The sequence below is a fragment of the Elephas maximus genome, chromosome 3, assembly GCF_024166365.1.
Source record: "Elephas maximus indicus isolate mEleMax1 chromosome 3, mEleMax1 primary haplotype, whole genome shotgun sequence".
NCBI lineage: Eukaryota > Metazoa > Chordata > Mammalia > Proboscidea > Elephantidae > Elephas > Elephas maximus.
The window spans coordinates 23,150,593-23,171,455 of NC_064821.1; the positions used below are offsets into that span (position 1 = coordinate 23,150,593).

Consider the following 20,863-nt stretch of genomic DNA (forward strand, 5'->3'; position numbering starts at 1 on the left):
CTGTCTTAGAATGAAATCCTTCCCTGGGAAGTATTTGCTTAGAAAATATTTGGAGTTTTTATGGGTCACTTGGTGTCCTCAAGGTTATGGAGACAAAGAGGTCCTGTCTGAAAAAAAGCAAACTGGTCAATAGTTTTAATGCTGTTAAAGAATTAATAAGATAAAAAAAAAAAATTTTTTTTTTTTTAAGGACTGAAAAATATTCCTTGACATACGCTTAGTGCATGGAAGACTTTGTTGATTTTAGACAGGACTCCATTCATTTCTTGGCTCTCTAAATAAAGGGGTAGGGACAGAAATAATTCAGGTAAGGTGTTTGAAGAGTGATTGAGCATTGAGGAAATGTAGGTGGTAGGTGTAGACCTATTGTACAAAAGTTTGTCAGGAAATGGAAGAGAGATAAAATATACCCTAAAGTGAATAGGGAGTATGGGATAATTTCATTTTTTTAATTAGTGGAAGATATGGGAAGATGACTAATTTCAAAGGGATTCATTATATATAGTGCAACATTTGAAAACAGAGGCAGTTATGGCTACATAATTTGCAGGATGCAGTACACACTGAAGGAGCCCTGGTGGCACAGTGGTTAAGAGCTCAGCTGCTAACCAAAAGGTTGGTGATTAGAACCCACCAACCACTCCGTAGGAGAAAGATGTGGTAGTCAGCTTCTGTAAAGATTACAGCCTTGGAAGCCCTACGGGACAGTTCTACCTATAAGTTGGAATTGACTCGATGGCAACGGGTTTGGGTTTGGTTTATCCTATGCTGTAAATCAATGACAATCATAATGTTCTGTACTCTCAACGTGTAGAATACCTGGATCTAGAAATCAAGACGTGGGCGTATAAATGGCCTAACATAACATCACCCTCAGTGAACTAATTGGGGAGCTTGTGCTTCAGGCTTCCTCATCTCTGGCCTCTTCAGGTCTGTAGGTCTTAATTCCTCAAGGGAGAGTTCTTCTTCCACTTTACATTCCCAGCAGAAATATCTCCACATTCTCACCAACATTGTTATTTTCTCTTTGTTGTTATTATTAAAGTCAGCCTCACAGAAATGAAGTGGTATCTCAGTGTGGTTTGATTTGAATTTCCTTAATGACTATTGATGTTTAGCATCTGCCATGTGGCTCCTGGCCCTTCATATATCACTTTTAAAGAAATATCTATTCACATGCTTTGGCCAAGCTTTATTAGGTTGTTTGGATATGGTTGTTCAATTATGAATTTCTGTTATTCCTTTTTACAACAACTTGTTCCCTTTTATACCATCTTGTTACCTTTCACCATAGAACTGCTGAACAAATATCATGGGACAACCCAACGGTACAGCCTGAAATTAACTATAGAAGCATCAAGGTTATGTGAGACTGCCTAGGATGATGTCTCATTGCCCAGGTTCCTTTGACTTTGTTCATTTTTACAAGCCAGGTTCCCACTTTGCTGTTGAGTCTATAAGCTAGTAGATATTTATCCTGTAACATTTATTTCCCCCTTAATTTTTTTCCAAAAGGCAAGGGCAAGAATGGCATTTTCTATAAATACCTTTTAGGTATAGTTGCCTTATAATATTGTCAAGTTCTCTATTTCCTTACTTTTTTTTTTTTTGTCTAGATGTTCTAATTATTATTGAAAGTTGTGTATTGAAGTCTTCAAATATTATTGAAGAATTTCCCATTTTTCACTTCAAGTCTGTCAATGTTTTCTTCATATATTTTGGTAGTTTTTTGTTAGGTACATATATGTTTATAATTGTTATATTTTCTCAGTGAATTGTCCCTTTTACCATTATTTAATGTCCTTCTTTGTCTCATGTAACAGTTTTTGATTTACAGTCTATTTTTTCTCATGTTAGTATAGCTGCTACATATCTCTTTTGGTCACAATTTACATAGAGCATTTATTCAACTTATTTGGGTTCTTAAATCCAAAGTAAGTGTCATTTACAGCATGGTGTTGCATCAGGTTTTCGTATGAAGTTTTGTTTGTTTTCTTTTATCCATTCTGCCTATTCCTGTGTTTTTATTGGGGATTTAACCTATTTACAAAACCTGATGAGAGACAAAAGATTATATAATGATAAAAATGTCAATTATCAAGGATATATAACAATTATAAACATACCTGCACCTACCAAAAGATCTCCAAAATATCTGAAGCAAACACTGACAGTACTGAAATGAGAAATAGACAATTCTATGATAATAGTTGGGAACTTCAAAACACCACTCTCAATAATGGAGAGAGAGGCAGGGCCAAGATGGCAGAGTAGTCAGATGCTTCCGGTGATCCCTCATACAACAAAGACCTGAAAAAACAAGTGAAATGATTATATATATGACAAGTTAAGTTAGGAAATCAGACTGAGCGGCAGGAGAAGGGAGAGACGGTTAGGAAGGGGCAAGGAATTTCTTGGCCTGACTGGCCAGGAATCAGCGCCCCTCAGGCACAATCCCCTGGAGCGATCATGGTGGGGCTGGGGGTAGCATTCAGAACATGGTTTCCTCAGGGAGAGACAGCAAGCTGCACAGTGTACTCACCCCTCCAGAACTAGAGAAGAACAGTGCTCTTGGAAAAAGCTAAGTACTTGTGTTTATTTTATTGTGCCCCCAGCTTCCAAGATGGTTTTAGTGGTTGTCAATTTTCCTGGGCCTGAGATAGGTCCTCCTGCACTCTCTGAGCCATTCACCTGACCTTGGAGAAGGAATAAATTCACAACTGGTGAAAAAGATAATCTGACAGCTCCACTAAGCTGGGGAGCTCAGGACAGAAACAGTTCATGTACAGGCACAAATGGTCCACAGAATTTGAACACCTTTCACCCCTGCATGGACCCAAGTGGGCCCATTTCAGGAGATTAGACGCTTGTTGGCAGACTGCAATGGTGTGTATGTGCTTGAGATCTGACTTCAACAAGTTCAGATGTGCAGTGGAGAGGTGGGTTTTTGATGTCTGACACTGCTTTGCCTATTAAACAGGATCCTCACCTACCCACATCAGGGGGCTGAGGACTGGTGGCTCCACCCACATCACCAAGGCACCTGCAACAGGGGTCCAAGGATAAATGGTGCCTCCCAGTCCTTAAAACCAAAAGGATTGGTTGCCCCTGGTCCAGCTGCAGAAAACACCCAGCTGTGTGCTCTAGGGAACAGGGACACACTTTCCACAGAGACACTTGGAGGGTGGTTGTCAGCCCCCTGTCTTGTTCAGAGCATGACCCCAGCTGTAACAAAATACCTGTGCCTACACCAACCACCCCTCCCCCTCTAAGACTGTAGGACAGAGCCTGTACCACATACTTGATGAACAACTACTTGGACACCTGAGCTGAATCCATACAAGAAAAGTGAATGGACTCCTAGGTCATATACCTGCCAACAGCTCTAGCCATCTGGTACCAGGACATTAGAGCATCAAAGATGTAAATAATCAAGCTAGCCCACTCAAGCAGCCTATTTAGGCATATCAAAACAAAACAAAACAAGAAGCTAGGATACAGTAAACAAAATAAATTAATACAATAACTTATAGATGGCTCAGAGACAACTGTCAATATCAAATCACATAAAGAATCAGACCATGATCAATTCAACAAGCTCTCAAAACAGAAAATCAAAGAATCTTCCAGATGAAGGTGTATTCCTGGAATTACCAGATGTAGAATACAAAAGATTAACATACTGAGCTCTTCAAAAGATCACGAAGGAGATCAGGCAAACACAGAACAAGCCAAGGAACACACAGATGATGCAGTTGAAGAAATTAAAAAGGTTATTCAAGAACGTAATGAAAAATCCATAGGCTGCAAGAATCCATGGAGAGACAGGAATGAAAAATTCTGAACATTAACAATAAAATTACAGAGTTAGAAAACTCAATAGGAACTCAGAGGAGCAGAATTTAGGAAATGGAAGGCAGAATTAGTGAGATTGAAGATAAAACACTTGGCACCAATATATTTGAAGAAAAATCAGATAAAGGAATTTAAAAAAATGAAGAAACTCTGAGAATCATGTGGGACTCTATCAACAGAAAGAACCTAAAAGTGATTGGAGAACCAGAACAGGGAATGATAACAGAAAATCCAGAGAGAATTGCTGAAGATTTGTTGGCAGAAAACTTCCCTGATATCATGAAAGATGAGAAGATATCTATCCAAGGTGCTCATCGAACTCCACATAAGGTAGATCTTAAGAGAAAGTCACCAAGGTATATTATAATCAAACCTGCCAAAACCAAAGATAAAGAGAGAATTTTAAGAGCAGCTAGGGATAAACGAAAAGTCATCTACAAAGGAGAGTCAATAAGAATAAACTCAGACTACTCGGCAGAAACCATGCAGGCAAGAAAGCAATGGGATGACTTATATAAAGCATTGAAGGAAACAATTGCCAGCCAAGAATCATACATCCAGCAAAACTGTATCTCAAATATGAAGATGAAATTAGGATATTTCCAGATAAACAGAAGTTTAGGGAATTTGTAAAAACGATACCAAAACTACAAGAAATGCTAAAGGGAGTTCTCTGGTTAGAAAATTGACAATATCAGATACCAACCCAAGACTAGAACACTGGACAGAACAGCCAGATATCAACCCAGATGGGGAAGTCACAGAAACACTTAAAACAGGGAAGTAGCAATGTCATTATGTAAAAGAAGATTACATTAAAACAATAAAAAGAGACTAAAAAATGTAGTAATAGATCTTTCATACGGAGAGGAAGTCAACGTGAAATAAAGAAATAACACTTAGGTTTAACTTAGAAACATAGGAGTAAGTATTAAGGTAATCACAAAGGAGACTAAAAATCCTACATATCAAAATAAAATACAAGAAAACATAAAGACTCAGCAAAAATGAAATCAACAACGACGAGTAAGAGGAAAAGACAATGTATAAACTACTCAGCACAAAAAATTAAGTGGAAAAAAGAAACTGTCAATAACAGACAAAAAAAGACATCAAAATGAGAGCACTAAACTCATACCTATCCATAATAACGCTCAATGTAACTGGACTAAATGTACCAATAAAGAGACAGAGAGTGTTAGAGCTGGTAAAAAAAAAAAAAAAAAAAAAAAAAAAACACCATATATCTATATGCCGCCTAGAAGAAACAAAACTTACACTTGAAGACACAAATTAAAACTCAAAGGATGAAAAAATACATATATCAAGTAAATAGCAATCAAAAAAGAAAAGGAGTGTCAATATTAATTTCTGAGAAAATGGACTTTAAAGTTAAATTCACCACAAAGGAAAAGGAAAGACACTATATAATGATTAAAGGGACAATGTACCAGGAGTATATAACCATATTAAATACTTATGCACCCAATGACAGGGCTTCAAGATACATAAAATAAACTCTAACAGCACTGAATAGTGAGACAGACAGCTCCACAATAATAGTAGGAGACTTCAACAAACCATGTTCGGCAAAGGACAGAACATCCAGAAAGAAGCTCAATAAAAACACAGAAGATTTAAATGCCAAAATCAACCAGCTTGACCTCGTAGATAATACAGAACACTCCATCCAAAAGCAGCCAAGTATAGCTTCTTTTCCAATACATATGGAACATTCTCCAGAACAGACCACATATTAGATCATAAAGCAAGCCTTAACAGAATCAAAAACATTGAAACATTACAAAGCATCTTCTCTGACCATAAAGCCATAAAAGTAGAAATCAATAACAGAAAAAGCAGGAAAAAGAAATCAAACACTTGGAAACTGAACAATACCCTGCTCAAAAAAGACTGGGTTATAGAAGATATTAAGGATGGAATAAAAAAAATCCATAGAGTCCAATGATAATGAAAACACTTCCTATCAGAGCCTTTGGGACACAACTAAAGCAGTGCTAAGAGGTCAATTTCTATCAATAAATGTACATACCCAAGAAAAAGAGAAAGGGCTAAAATCAAAGAGTTATCCCTACGACTTGAACAAATAGAAAGAGAGCAACAAAAGAAAGCCTCAGGCACCAAAAGAAAGCAAATAATAAAAATTAGGGCTGAATTAAATGAAATAGAAAACAGAAAAAACAATTGAAAGAGTTAACAAGACCAAAAGCTGGTTCTTTGAAAAAAATTTAAAAATTGATAACTCATTGGCCGAACTGACAAAAGGAAAACAGGAGAGAAATCAAATGACCTGAATAAGAAATGAGATGGGTGATGTTACAACAGACTCAACTGAAATTAAAAGAATCATATCAGACTACTATGAAAAGTTGTGCTCTAACAAATTTGAAAGCCTAGAAGAAATGGATGAATTTCTAGAAACACACTACCTACCTAAACTAACACAAACAGAGGTAGAGCAACTAAATAAACCCATAACAAAAGAAAAGCTTGAAAAGGTAACCAAAAAACTCCCAACAAAAAAAACCCTGGCCTGGACGGCTTCACTGCAGAGTTCTAACAAACATTCGGAAAAGAGTTAATACCACTACTACTAAAGATATTTCAGAGCATAGAAAAAGATGGAATACTCCCAAATTCATTCTATGAAGCCAGCATATGCATGATACCAAACCAAGCAAAGACACCACAGAAAAAGAAAATTACAGACATATATCCCTCATGTACCTAGATGCAAAAATCCTCAACAAAATTCTAGCCAGTAGAATTCAACATCTCAAAAAAAATAATTCTCCACAATCAAGTGAGATTTATACCAAGTATGCAGGAATGGTTCAACATTAGAAAAACAATTAATGTAACCCATATAAATAAAACAAAAGACAAGAACCACATGATCTTATTAATTGATGCAGAAAAGGCATTTGACAAAGCTCAACACCCATTTGTGGCAAAATCTCTCAGCAAAATAAAAATAGAAGGAAAATTCCTCAACATAATAAAGGACATTTATACAAAGCTAATAGCCAAAATAGCCAACATCATCCTAAATGGAGAGAGTCTGAAAGCATTCCCCATGAGATCATGTACCAGACAAGGATGCCCTTTATCACCACTCTTATTCAACATTGTGCTGGAGGTAGTGGCCAGAGCTATTAGGCTAGATAAAGAAATAAAGGGCATCCAGATTGGTAAGGAAGAAGTAAAAGTATCTCTATTTGCAGATGACATCTTATACACCGAAAACCCTAACGAATCCTCAAGAAAACTAATGAAACAAATAGAAGAGTTCAGCACAGTATCAGGATACAAGATAAACATGCAAAAATCAGCTGAATTCCTCTACACTAATAAAAAGGACATCGAAGAGGATATCACCAAATCAATACCATTTACAGTAGCACACAAGAAGATAAAATACTCAGGAATAAATCTAACCAGAGATGTAAAAGACCTATACAAAGAAAATTACAAGACACTACTGCAAGAAACCAAAAGAGACTACATAAGTGGAAAAACCTATGTTGCTCATGCATAGGAAGACTTAACATAATAAAAATGTCTATTCTACCAAAAGCAATCTGTAGATACAATGCAATTCTGATCCAAAATCCAATGACATTTTTCAATGAGATGGAGAAACAAATCACCAACTTCATATGGAAGGCAAAGAGGTGCTGGATAAGTAAAGCTTTATTGAAAAAGACGCCTCACTCTACCTCATTTTAGAAACTATTATACCACCACAGTAGTCAAAACAGCCTGGTACTACCACAACAACAGATACGTAGACCAATGGAACAGAATTGAGAATACAGACATAAATCCATCCACATATGAGCAGCTGATGTTTGACAACGGCCCAAAGTCAGTTAAATGGGGTAAAGAGTCTCTTTAACAAATGATGCTGAAATAACTATATATCCATCTGCAAAAAAATGAAACAAGACCCAAACCTCACACCATGCACAAAACTAACTCAAAATGGATCAAAGACCTAAATATAAAATCTAAAACGATAAAGATCATGGAAGAAAAAATAGCGACAATGTTAGGAGCCATAATACATGGCATAAGCAATATACAAAACATCAGTAACAATGCACAAACACCAGAAGAGAAACTAGATAACTGGGAGCTCCTAAAAATCAAACACCCATGCTCATCCAAAGACTTCACCAAAAGATTACCTACAGACTGGAAAAAAGTTTTCAGCTATGACATTTCCGATCAGCACCTGATCTCTAAAATCTACTTGACACTGCAAAAAAAAACTCAACCACAAAAAGACAAATAATCCAATTGAAACATGGGCAAAAGATATGAATGGACACTTCACTAAAGAAGACATTCAGGTAGCTAACAGATACATAAGGAAATGCTTTCGATCATTAGCCATTAGAGAAATGCAGATCAAAACTACAATGAGATTCCATCTCACTCCAACAAGGCTGGCATTAATCCAAAAAACACAAAATGATAAATGCCGGAGGGGTTGTGGAGAGACTGGAACACTTACACACTGCTGGTGGGAATGTAAAATGGTACAACCACTTTGGAAATCAATTTGGCACTTTCTTAAGAAAAGCTGGAAATAGAACTACCATAGGATCCAGCAATCCCACTCCTTGGAATATATCCTAGAGAAATAAGGGCCTTTACATGAACAGATATATAAACACCCATGGAAGCAACCAAGGTGCCCATCAATGGATGAATGGATAAATAAATTATGGTATATTCACACAATGGAATACTACCCACCAATAAAGAACAATGATGAATCTGTGAAACATTTCATAACATGGACGAATCTGGAAGGCATTATGCTAAGTGAAATTAGTTGCAAAAGGACAGATATTGTATGAGCCCACTATTATAAGAACTCCAGAAATAGTTTAAACAGAGAAGAAAATATTCTTTGACAGTTACAAGAGGGAGGAGGGAGGGATGGAGAGGGGTATTCTCTAATTAGATAGTAGATAAGAACTATTTTAGGTGAAGGGAAAGACAACACACAATACAGGAGAGCTCAGCACAACCGGACTAAACCAAAAGCAAAGAAGTTTCCTGAATAAACTGAATGCTTCAAAAGCCAGCGTAGCAGGGGCAAGGGTTTGGGGACCATGGTTTCAGGGGACATCTAAGTCAATTGGCACAATAAAATCTATTAAGAAAATATTCTGCATCTCACTTTGGAGAGTGGCATCTGGGGTCTTAAATGCTAGCAAGCTGCCATCTAAGATGTGCCAGTTGGTCTCAATCCACCTGGAGCAAAGGAGAATGAAGAACACCAAAGACCAAGGTAATTATGAGCCCAAGAGACAGAAGGGGCCACATAAACCAGAGACTACATCAGCCGGAGATCAGAAGAACTATATGGTGCCCCACTACAACCAATGACTGCCCTGACAGGGAACACAAGAGAGAACCCCTGAGGGAGCAGGAGAGCAGTGGGATGCAGACCTCAAATTCTAGTAAAAAGACCAGACTTAACACTCTGAGACTGGAACGACCCCAGAGTTGATGGGCCCCAGACATTCTGTTGGCCCAAACAGGAACCATTCCCAAAGCCAACTCTTCAGAGTGGGAATGGACTGGGCTGTGGGATAGGAAATGATACTGGTGAGGAGTGAGCTTCTTGGATCAAGTAGACACATGTGATTATGTGGGAAGCTCCTGTCTGGAGGGGAGATGAGAAGGCAGAGAGGGTCACAGGCTGGCTGAATGGACACGAAAATAGAGAGTGTGCTGTCTCATTAGGGGGAGAGCAAGTAGGAGTATATAGAAAGGCGTATATAAATTTTTGTATGACTGACCTGATTTGTAATCTTTCACTTAAGGCACAATAAAAACTTTAAAAAAAGAAGCAGCAACAAAGATGGCACAAAAAGCCAGGTATTCAAGAGAAAGGCGAGGGAGGAGGTGAGAGGCAGGTAAGAAACCAAAAGAAGCCAAAGAAAGCAACAGCAGCTACAAAAAATGGCACTGAAGGAGCCAGCTGGTGTGGGTGGGGTAAATTCAAGCTGCACAAGCCAGCACCCCTAGACGGAGTGACTGTAGCCAGCTGTAAAGAGGCAGAGGCTGAGCAGGAAGAAGAAGGGTGGAGGATGGGGAAGCCTATATTGCTGCTCTCCTGTACTCCATGACCGCAAATCTCTGACAGGAGTCCAAGATGGTGCATCCATGCTGCGTTAGCTGATAGGGGACATCTGCTCATATTTCTCCTCACTCTTTGTTCTCTGTCAGTTTCTTATTCCATTCAGTGCATGGCTGAGTTCTTTGTCTCTTCATTTGACACTTAAGGTTCCAGGGTTGACGTTTGTCTCTGTTTTACTTAGTTTTTCAGGTTTTTGGTGTGGAGTGACAGTGTGGTGCTTCTGTCTATAGCATCATGTTGGCTCCACCTTTCTCACTACTTGTTTTTCTTGAGGCACCCTTTGAAATCTGTTCAGCTTTTTTACTTCATCATTTCTTCCTTTCGCTTTAGCTACTCTATGTTCAAGAGCATTGTCCTTAAGAGGTTAAAAATCTGAATTCAGTGTTCCGGTTATAGGAGAAGTCTTCTCTCTCTGTCAGCTCTGGAGAAATGTCCTTATCTCTTTGAGCCTGAGCTCCTGGGTGATCCTCATGTGGTTTGGCTTCTATCTTCCTCCATATCTGCTTCTTTAGACTGCATGTTTAATCTCTTTTATATCTCTGGAGAAGGATATCATGCTTGGTCACAGAAAAAAAGGAAGATCCTCAACCAGATGGATTGACACAATGGCTGCAACAATGGGCTCAAAGATAGCAACGACTTTACAGATGTCACAGGACTTGGCAGTGTTTGTCTGTTGTGCACAGAGTTGCTATGAGTTGGAACTGACTGGACAGCACCTAACAACAAGAAAAATTGCAGATACGTGATAACGTACCTTGATTCTCCATGTTACAATTTATCTGTCAGGGCTCAATCAAGAAGAAAGAAAACACACTGTAAATTTTAATGAAGATTGTTTAATATAGGTAATTAGGTAAATAGGTATTAAAAGACTGAAAGGCGTTAAAGAAAATAAAAGGGTAACACTGAGCTAGTACCTACAGGAAGTAGTGACTATGTTGAAGGATAAGAAGTATAGTGAAAAGGTTTGCTTTTTGGGGTTTGTGATCTTTATGCACAACTATTGGAAGAACATTGCAAGAAAGCAAGATGGAAAATCAGAGCAGGAATGGGACCACTTCTGCTCTGGCATCACAAAGTCTGCTATAGAAATGCCAATTTGGAACAGAGACACAAGAGCTTAATGTCCAGCAAATATGACCATCTCTATGGTATGGAGGGAGAAAATAATTGAGGAAATATTACCAGGAACATTGAAAAAAATCACATTGCCTGAAGTTTGTTCATGCCTTCCCCCTTGAGAGCTCTGATTACTTTCAGATCTTCAGCATCTGCTCATGAGGAATAAAGGACCCAAGGCATATTAGTCATTTCTGAACAATGGTCTCACTTAGATAAGTAGTCTCCAACCTTAAGTGCCCACTGGTGCCTCCTGGGGTGCTTTGAAATATCTTCTGGCTCACCACACACCTCAGTCTAAATAAATCAGAATCTTTGGCGGGGCAACTCAAGCATGAGTATCTTTAAAGTTCACCAGATGATCCCAATATGAAGCCAAGTGTGAGGACTTATAACAAGAATAATTACACCTAAACAGTATAAACAGATAAGATATAGACGTTGTACAGACAATAGGCACAAACTCTGGAAAGGACGGTTGATTACATTTTTTATTTAAAGAAAATTGTGCATTTCACCAGGATGCCTGTGTCATAGATGACAGATACGCAAGACTCCATAGGTGTTACAGAACTCAATCTGGCTTGTGTTATGATGTACACACAGATTCCAGAACATCCCCCGATTCCTCAAAAAATAGGCCAAATAATGTTGTAATATGAAACATCAAGTGGAATGAAAACAATGGGAATTACAAAAATTCTGTGACCAAAGGAGCACACTTTCCAGCTCCACACATTTGGTTTTCTGCCTATTCTAATTCATAGACTAAAGATGGCACAGGTATTGACATTATGTTGGTCTGCTGAGGAGGCTCTGCAGGACCCTCTGAATATCCCTGTTCCTCAGGCTTCAGATGAAGGGACTCTACATGGGGGTGACCACGATGTATATCACTGAGGCTGATGCACCACTCCTGAGAGAAGATGAGACACCTGAACTCAGGAACACTCCAATACTTGTTCCATAAAATAAGCAAACCACTGACAGGTGAAAGCAACAGATGGAAAAGGCTTTATACTTCCCACCTGATGATGGGACTCTGAGAATGGAGGAATTGAGTATAAAAGAAAATGATCACTGAGATTGGAAGGTTCATAGAGATCACACCAATAAAATACACTAGTGTGTTTTTGGTGGTGGTATCAGAACAGACAAGGTTGATGAGTTTGGAAGGGTCACAGAGAAATGAGGAATTTCCACTTCCCTGTACAAGGTTTGTACAAGGTAAGTTGTGAAACCATCAAGCAGTGCAGCTGGGAGTCCGAAAGGCTGAGAAAAAGAGACACTAAAACCATGAAGCCACAGAGATGGGGGTTCATGATGACTGGGTAGTGAAGTGGGTGACAAATGGCCATGAACAGATCATAGGCCATCAATATCAGGAATAGATTGTCCATACACCCAAAAAGCATAAACAAGACAACTGAACCAGGCAGTCACCATAGGAGAAGATTCTGTGGTGTGTGTGGATATCCATAAGCATCTTTGGTATTTTGGTGGAGGTGAAACTAATCTCAGCCAAGAACAGGTTGGAGAGGAAGAAGTACATGGAGGTGTGAAGGTGGAAGTCAGAGTTTACGGCCAGGAAAATGAACAGGTTTCCGAGCATGGCGAGCAGGTACAGTTCTGGAGCCTCTGAGAAGCACAAGAGTAAGAATTCAGGCACATGTATTAGATTCTATGGGTCCATGTTGCAGAAACTACTTCGGAAAAGTACAGAAAGATCGATGAAAGGAAACAAGAACACAGGCACCCAGCCCTCTGTCTGTATTTTGAATTCAGGAAATTCACAAATAAAACATTCACACTTAAGACCATAAACTCCCCTCAGCAACACTTCTTAATTGTGGCAAAATTGTTCTTTTTTTTTAATTGTACTTTAGATGAAGGTTTACAGAACAAACTAGTTTCTCATTAAACAATTAGTACACACATTGTGGCAAAACTATTTTTCCTAGAGCTCTTTCCTCACTGGTTTCTGTGCTATTCACCCTTTTCTATACAAATCCACTTTCAAGACACACAACTGAACATGTCAAAGAATGCTAGAGGATCAAAAACATTTAAAGATAATAAATTCATAAAGACAGTAAAATAATTAACTGTAGAAAAAATACAAGACTCCAACAGACACATAACAAGGGAACAGATCAAAGCAATTATCAAAAACCTCCCAACACAAAGAAATCTAGCACCAGACTGCTTCACTGGGGAAGTCTACCAAACATTTAGAGAATAAGTGATGCCAATCCTTCTTAATCATTTCCAAAAAGTAAAGAGGGGAGAACTCTCCTTAACTCTTTTCTATGAGGCTAGCTTCACCCTGGTACCAAACCAGAAAAAACTCCATGAGAAAAGAAAATTACAGACCAATATCAATGATAAAGATAGAAAAATCCCCAACAAAGCACTAACAAACTGAATCCAAAAAGGATAAAATTAGTATATGCCATGATCAAGTGGGATTTATCCCGGGAATGCAAAAACACTTCTATATTAGAAAATCAGTCAATGTAATACACCACAGCAATAGAACAAAGACAAAGAACGACATAATCATTTCATTAGAGGCAGTACAAGCTTTTAATAAAATTCAACACCAGCTTTCACCATTGCTAGTCAATATCGTACTGGAAGTTCTAACTGGAGCAATGAGGCAAGAAAAAGAAACAAAAGGCATCTGAATTGGGAAGGAAGGAGTAAAGCTATTACTTTTTGCAGCTAGCTTTTATAAATATAGAATACAAACAGTCCCTGGGTTACAAGCTCAATGCATTCCTAAGTGTGTTTTTAAGTTGAATTTGTAGGTAAGTCAGAACAGGTGCGTACGGTTCTTACTTAGCTCTACTTTAGTGCACGAAAAGGATCAAAGCCTTTTCCATGATTCGAAACTGCACATGCAGCAAGTAAAAGTGATTGTAATGAAGAATTTTTTGCAAGTAGGGGTTGGTTCAATTATTTCAAGGTGAGGGCAATTTTAGATAACATTAAAGGGCAACTAGAAGTTGTTCATCAGCTGGACGTTCATAACGGGGGAACTTCCGTACCCCCAAAGAATCCATAATAAAAGAAGTTTGCAAAGTGCTAGGATATGAGTTCAACAAAGAAAAATCAGTTATGTTTTTATACACCAGGAACAAACAATCTGAAAGAAAATCAAGGGAACAATTCTATTTACAATAGCATCTACAGGAATAAAATACCTAGGAATAAGTTTAACTATATAAAAAAAATTTAACTATAGAGGTGAAAAATTTGTATACTGAAACTTATAAACATTATGAAAGAAGTTAAGGATCATTCAAATAAACAGAAGGACATTCCATGCTCACGAATCGGAAGACTTGATATTGTCAAGATGTCAATACTACTTAAAGCAATCTATAGATTCAAGGCAATACCCATCAAAATTTCAATAACTTTTTTTGCAGAAATGGGAAAGCCAATTCTCAAATTTATATATATAGAACTGCAAAGGGCCCAAAATAGGCAAAGCGATATTAAAAAAACAAGAACAGAGTAAGGGGACTCACCCTTCCTGATGTCAATGCTTGTTTCAAAGTTACAGTCATTAAAACAGTCTGGTACTGCTATAATGATAGACATATAGACCAATGGAATAGAATTGAGACAAGCACATACATCTGTGGTTAATTAATCTTTGAGAAGGCTACTAAATCCATCAAATGGGGAAGGAATAATCTCTTTAATAAATGGTGCTAGGCTGGATTTCCACATGCAAAAGAATGAAGTTAGACCCATACCTTACACAGAGTATGAAAACTAACTCAAAATGAACACAAGACCTAAAAATTAGATCTAAAACCATAAAACTCTTAGGAAAAAGCATGGGGATAATGCTTCAGGACCTAGTTTTCAACAACCAATTGTTAGGTATGACACCAAAGCACAAGTAACAAAACACAAAATAGATAAATGAGATCTCACCAAAACTAAAAACTTCTGTATATCAACGGATTTTATGAAAAAGTGAAGAGATAACCTACAGACTGTGAGAAAATTTCTGGGAAACATATATCAGATAAGGGCCTAAAAGCCAGAATATATAAAGAACTTCTACAATTTAACAAGAAAAACAAACAATACAATAAAAAATGGATAAAAGACTTGAATATAAAAATGTCTAACGAGGAATGAGTTGCTCAACTTCATTAGCCCTTATTGTTAATGTTAGGTGCCGTCAAGCCAATTATGACTCATAGTTACCTCATGTGACAGAGTAAAACTGTCCCATAGGGTTTTCTAGGCTGTAATATATCCAGGATCATATTGTGATGTCTTCTAACTCAGAGTCACTGGGTGGGTTCGAACCAAAAACCTTTAGGTTAACAGATAAGCACCTAACCATTGCACCACTGGAGTTCTTTTTCCATTAGGAATATGCAGGCATTTGTTTGGTGGGTCAGTTTCTGAGGTCTTGCATGTTGCCATGATGCTGGAAGTCTTGCCAGCAGTATTCAAATACCAGAAGGATCACCCATAGTGGACAGGTTTCAGCTGAGATTCCAGACTCAGACAGAATAGGAAGAAGGATCTGGCAGTCTACTTCTGAATAGAATTAGCCAGTGAAAACCTTATGAATAGCAGCTGAATGTTGTCTGATATACTGCCCGAAGATGAGCCCCTTAGGTTCTAAAGCACTCAAATGATGACTGGGGAAGAGTTGCTTTCTCAAAGTAGAGTTGACCTTAATGGCATGAATGGAGTCAAGCTTTGTGGCAAAACTTAAAATGAGAATAAACAGCTGCAAACATCCATTAATAATCAGAATGGGGAACGTATGAAGTATGAATCTAGGAAATTCGGAAGTTGTCAAAAATGAAATGGAACACAAAAATGTTGATATCCTAGGCATTAGTAAGCTGAAATGGACAGATATTAGCCGTTTTGAACTAGACAATCACATGGTCTACTATGCCAGGAATGACAACTTGAAGAGAAATGGTGCTGAATTCATCAACAAAAACAACATTTCAAGTTCTATTCTGAAGTACCTCGGTGTCAGTGATAGGATAATATTCGTATGCCTGCAAGGAAGACCAGTTAATACAACTATTTTTGAAATTTACTTACCAACCACTAAGGCCAAAGACGAAACTGAAGGCTTTACCAACTTATGTGGAAATTATAGATCAATATCATTAATATCACACGCAACCAAAATTTTGTGAAGATCATTCACAAGCAGCTGCAGCCGTATATCGATAGGGAACTGCCAGAAATTCAGGCATGATTCAGAAGAGGTCCTGGAACCAGGGATATCACTGTGGATGTCAGATGGATCCTAGCTGAAAGCCGAGAATACCAGAAGGATGTTTACTTGTGTCTTATTGACTATGGAAAGGCATTCGACTGTTTGGATCATTAACAATTATGAATAACATTGCAAAGAATGGAAATTCCAGGACACTTAATTGCACTCATGAGGAAACCGTATATAGGCAGTTGTTTGGACAGACCAAGGAGATACTGAGTGGTTTAAAGTCAGGGAAGGTGTGCATCAGGGTTGTATCTTTCACCATACCTATTCAATCTGTATGCTGAGCAAATAATCCAAGAAGCTGGACTATATAAGAAGAATGGGGCATCAGGATTAGAGGAAGGCTCATTAACAACCTGTGTTATGCAGATGACACAACCTTGCTTGCTGAAAGTGAAGAGGACTTGAAGCACTTACTGATTAAGACCAAAGACCACAGCCTTCAGAATGGATTATACCTCAATATAAAGAAAACAAAAATCTTCACAACTGGACCAATAAGCCACATCATGATAAACGGAGAAAAGATTGAAGTTGTCAAGGATTTCATTTTACTTGGATCCACCATCAACACACATGGAAGCAGCAGTCAAGAAATCAAAAGACTCATTGCATTGGGCAAATCTGCTGCAAAGGACCTCTTTAAAGTGTTGAGAAGCAAAGATGTCACCTTGAAGACTAAGGTGCGCCTGACCCAAACCATGGTATTTTCAATCACATCATATGCATGTAAAAGCTGGACAGGGAATAAGAAAGACCAAAGAAGAACTGATGCCTTTGAATTGTGGTGTTGGCAAGGAATGATGAATATACCATGGACTGCCAAAAGAACAAACAAATCTGTCTGGGAAGAAGTACAACCAGAGTGCTCCTTAGAAGCAAGGATGGCAAGACTGCATCTTATATACTTTGAACATGTTGTCAGGAGGGATCAGTTCCTGGAGAAGGACATCATGCTTGGTAAAGTACAGGGTCATCTGAAAAGAGGAAGGCCCTTAACGAGATGGAGTAACACAATGGCTGCAACAATGGGCTCAAGCATAAAAACAATTGTAAGGATGGTGCAGAACCAGGCAGTGTTTCGTTCTGTGGTACACAGGATTACTGTGAGTTGGAACTGACTCGATGGCACCTAACAACAACAACAACGACCAACTTCTGCAACCTAAAATTAATTGAACATGCAATGAGGATGCATTCATAATTACTAGGGATTGATATACTAAAGTTGGAAACAAAGAAGAAGAATTGGTAGTTAGAAAATATGGCCTTGGTGATAGAAATGATGCCAGAGATTGCATAATAGAATTTTGCAAGACCAACAACTTATTCATTTCAAATACTTTTATTCAACACCATAAAAGGCAACTATACACGTGGCCCTGGAAGGATGGAATACACAGGAATCAAATCAACTACATCTGTGGAAAGAGATGATGGAAAAGCTTAACATCATCAGTCAGAACAAGGCCAGGGGCCAACTTCGAAACAGTCCATCAACTGCTCATACGCAAGTTCAAGTTGAAGCTGAAGAAAATTAGAACATTTCTACGAGAGCCAAAGCAGGACCTTGAGCATATACCACTTGAATTTAGAGACCAACACAAGAATAGACTTGAGGCATTGAATGCTAATGACCGAATATCGATGAATTGTGGAATGACATCAAGAAGATCATACATGAAGAAAGCAAGAAGGTATTAAAAAGACAGGAAAGAAAGACCAAAGTGGATGTCAGGAGAGACTCTGAAATTTGCTCTTGAACATTGAGTAACTAAAGTGAACGGAAGAAATGAGGAAGTAAATCTGAACAGAAGATTTCAAAGGGCAGCTTGAGAAGACAAAGTAAAATGCTATAATGACACACACAAAGATCTGGAGTTAGAAAACCAAGAGGAAAGAACACACTCAGCATTTCTCAAGCTGAAAGAACTGAAGAAAAGCTTTAAGACTCTAGTTGCAACAGTGAGTAAGGGATACTACTGGGAAAATATTAAAGGACACTGAGAGCATCAAAAGAAGATGGAAGGAATACACAGCCTAACTATACAAGAAAGATTTGGTTGGCGCTCAGTGATTTCAGGAGGTAGCATGCATATTATTAAGAACTGATGGTATTGAAGGAAGAAGTTCAAGCTGCACTGAAGGCATTGGTGACAAACAAGGCTTCAGGAATTGATGGAATATCAACTGAGATGTTTTAATAAACAGATGCAGTGCTGGAAGTGTTCACTCGCCTATGCCAAGAAATATGGAAGACAGCTTCCTGGCCAACTGACTGGAAGAGATCCATATTTAAGCCTATTCCCAAGAAGGATGATCCAACCAAAGTTGGAAATTATAGAGCAATATCATTAATATCACATGCAAGCAAAATTTTGCTGAAGATCATTCAAAAATGGCTGCAGCACTGTAACGACAGGGAACTGCCAGAAATTCAGGCCGGTTTCAGAAGAGGATGTGGAACCAGGGATATCATTGCAGATGTTGGATGGATCCTGGCTGAAACCAGAAGGATGTTTACCTGTGTTTTATTGACTATGCAAAGGCATTCGACTGTGTGGACGATAACAATTTCAATAACATTGAAAGAATGGAAATTCCAGAAAAATTAATTGTGCTATTGAGGAACCTGTACATAAATCAGGAGGCAGCCAGCCATTCAAACAGAACAAGGGGATACTGTGTGGTTTCAATTCAGGAAAAGCGTGTGTCAAGGTTGTATCTTTTCACCATACTTAATCAATCTGTATGCTGAACAAGTAATCCAAGAAGCTGGACTATATGAGGAAGAAAGGGACGTCAAGATTGAAGGAAAACTCATTAACAACCTTCCATATGCAGATGATACAACTTTGCTTGCTGAAAATGAAGAGGACTGGAAGCATTTACTGATGAAGATAAAAGACCACAGCCTTCCGTATGGATTATACCTTAACATAAATAAAACAAAAATCCTCACAAGTGGACCAATGAGCAACATCATCATAAATGGAGAAAACATCGAAGTTGTCAAGGATTTCATTTACTTGGATCCAGAATAAATGCCCATGGAAGCAGCAGTCAAGAAATCAAACTATGCATTGCATTAGGCAAACCTGCTACAAAAGATCTCTTAAAAGTCTCAAAAGCAAAGATGTCACTTTAAGGACTAAGGTGTGCCTGATGTAAGCCATGGTGTTTTCAATTGCCTCATATGCATGTGAAAGCTGGACAAGGAATAAGGAAAACCAAAGAAGAACTGATGCGGGTGAATTATGGACTTGGCAAAAAATATTGAATATACCGTGGACTGCCAGAAGAACAAACAAATCTGTCTTGGAAGAATTACAGTCGGAATGCTCCTTAGAAACAAGGATGGTGAGACTTTGTCTCACATAATTTGGATGTTATCGGGAAGGCCCAGCCCCTGAAGAAGGACATTGTGCTTGGTAAAGTGGAGGGAGGGTCAGCAAAAAAAGGGGAAGACACTCAACAAGGTGGGTTGACATAGTGGCTACAACCATGGGCGCAAGCATAACAATGATTGCGAGGATGGTGCAGGACTGGACATTGTTTGCTTCTACTGTACATAGGGTCACTATGAGACAGAACTGCCTGGATGGTGCCTAACAACAACAACAATGCTATAAATTATGAGTATTTAATGTTATTCTGATACTTCAGACAAATGCAATATAATGGCAAAGAAAGATAGCATAAGTATTGCAATATCAAAAACAAGTGTGTCATTATTTATAGATAAGCTTTTGGAGGTGGTGACCCCTCAAACCTGTGAACATGCAGTCCTTTGTGACTCCTACATTATCCCATTTCAGCAAATCACCTAGGGCAGTTGTTCCCGAAGTTTGTCTGGGCTTGAGAAGATTCACTTGGGGGCTTACTGAAACACAAATGGCTGGTACCAACACCTGCAGTTTCAGACTCAGTAGATCTGGGGCACAGGCCAAAGATTTGCATTTCTAACGAGCTCCCAGGTGGTGCTGAAGCTGCTGGTCCAGTGACCACACCTTCAGAACCACTGCTTTTGCCTGTGTCCCTGGTGCTTGGGCCTAATAAAGGTTTTCCCTTCACTGTTTACCTTTTCCACACACAGCCCTTACTAGGACACACTGAATTTCAGATAGCGTCACAGAAATGCTTGTGTGTCCTGGCTCTTTCTACTACAATGATTTTCCCCCAAAATTACAGGGAGGTACACCAGGCACACAATGCCTGACTGACATCTCTGGAGGCCCAAGATGGTTTCCTTCAGGGGCCCTGGGAGCTTATTTAAAGTTTCCAGGACCTCAAGGGCTGAATGCTCAGAGCAGCTAACTAATAAATTTTTCTATGGTCATTCTACTCTTTACACAATTCAGTTCACTTGGGGTAAAGAGGGAATAATGGAAAGGAAATGTTCTGCCAATTCGGTCTCCCTG

General features: G+C 38.6%; 1 pseudogene; it reads right to left on the reverse strand.

Moving 5' to 3' along the window:
- Nucleotides 1–12,025: 12,025 nt before the first annotated feature.
- LOC126071089 (olfactory receptor 18-like) lies at nt 12,026–12,770 on the reverse strand (annotated as a pseudogene).
- Nucleotides 12,771–20,863: the final 8,093 nt, after the last annotated feature.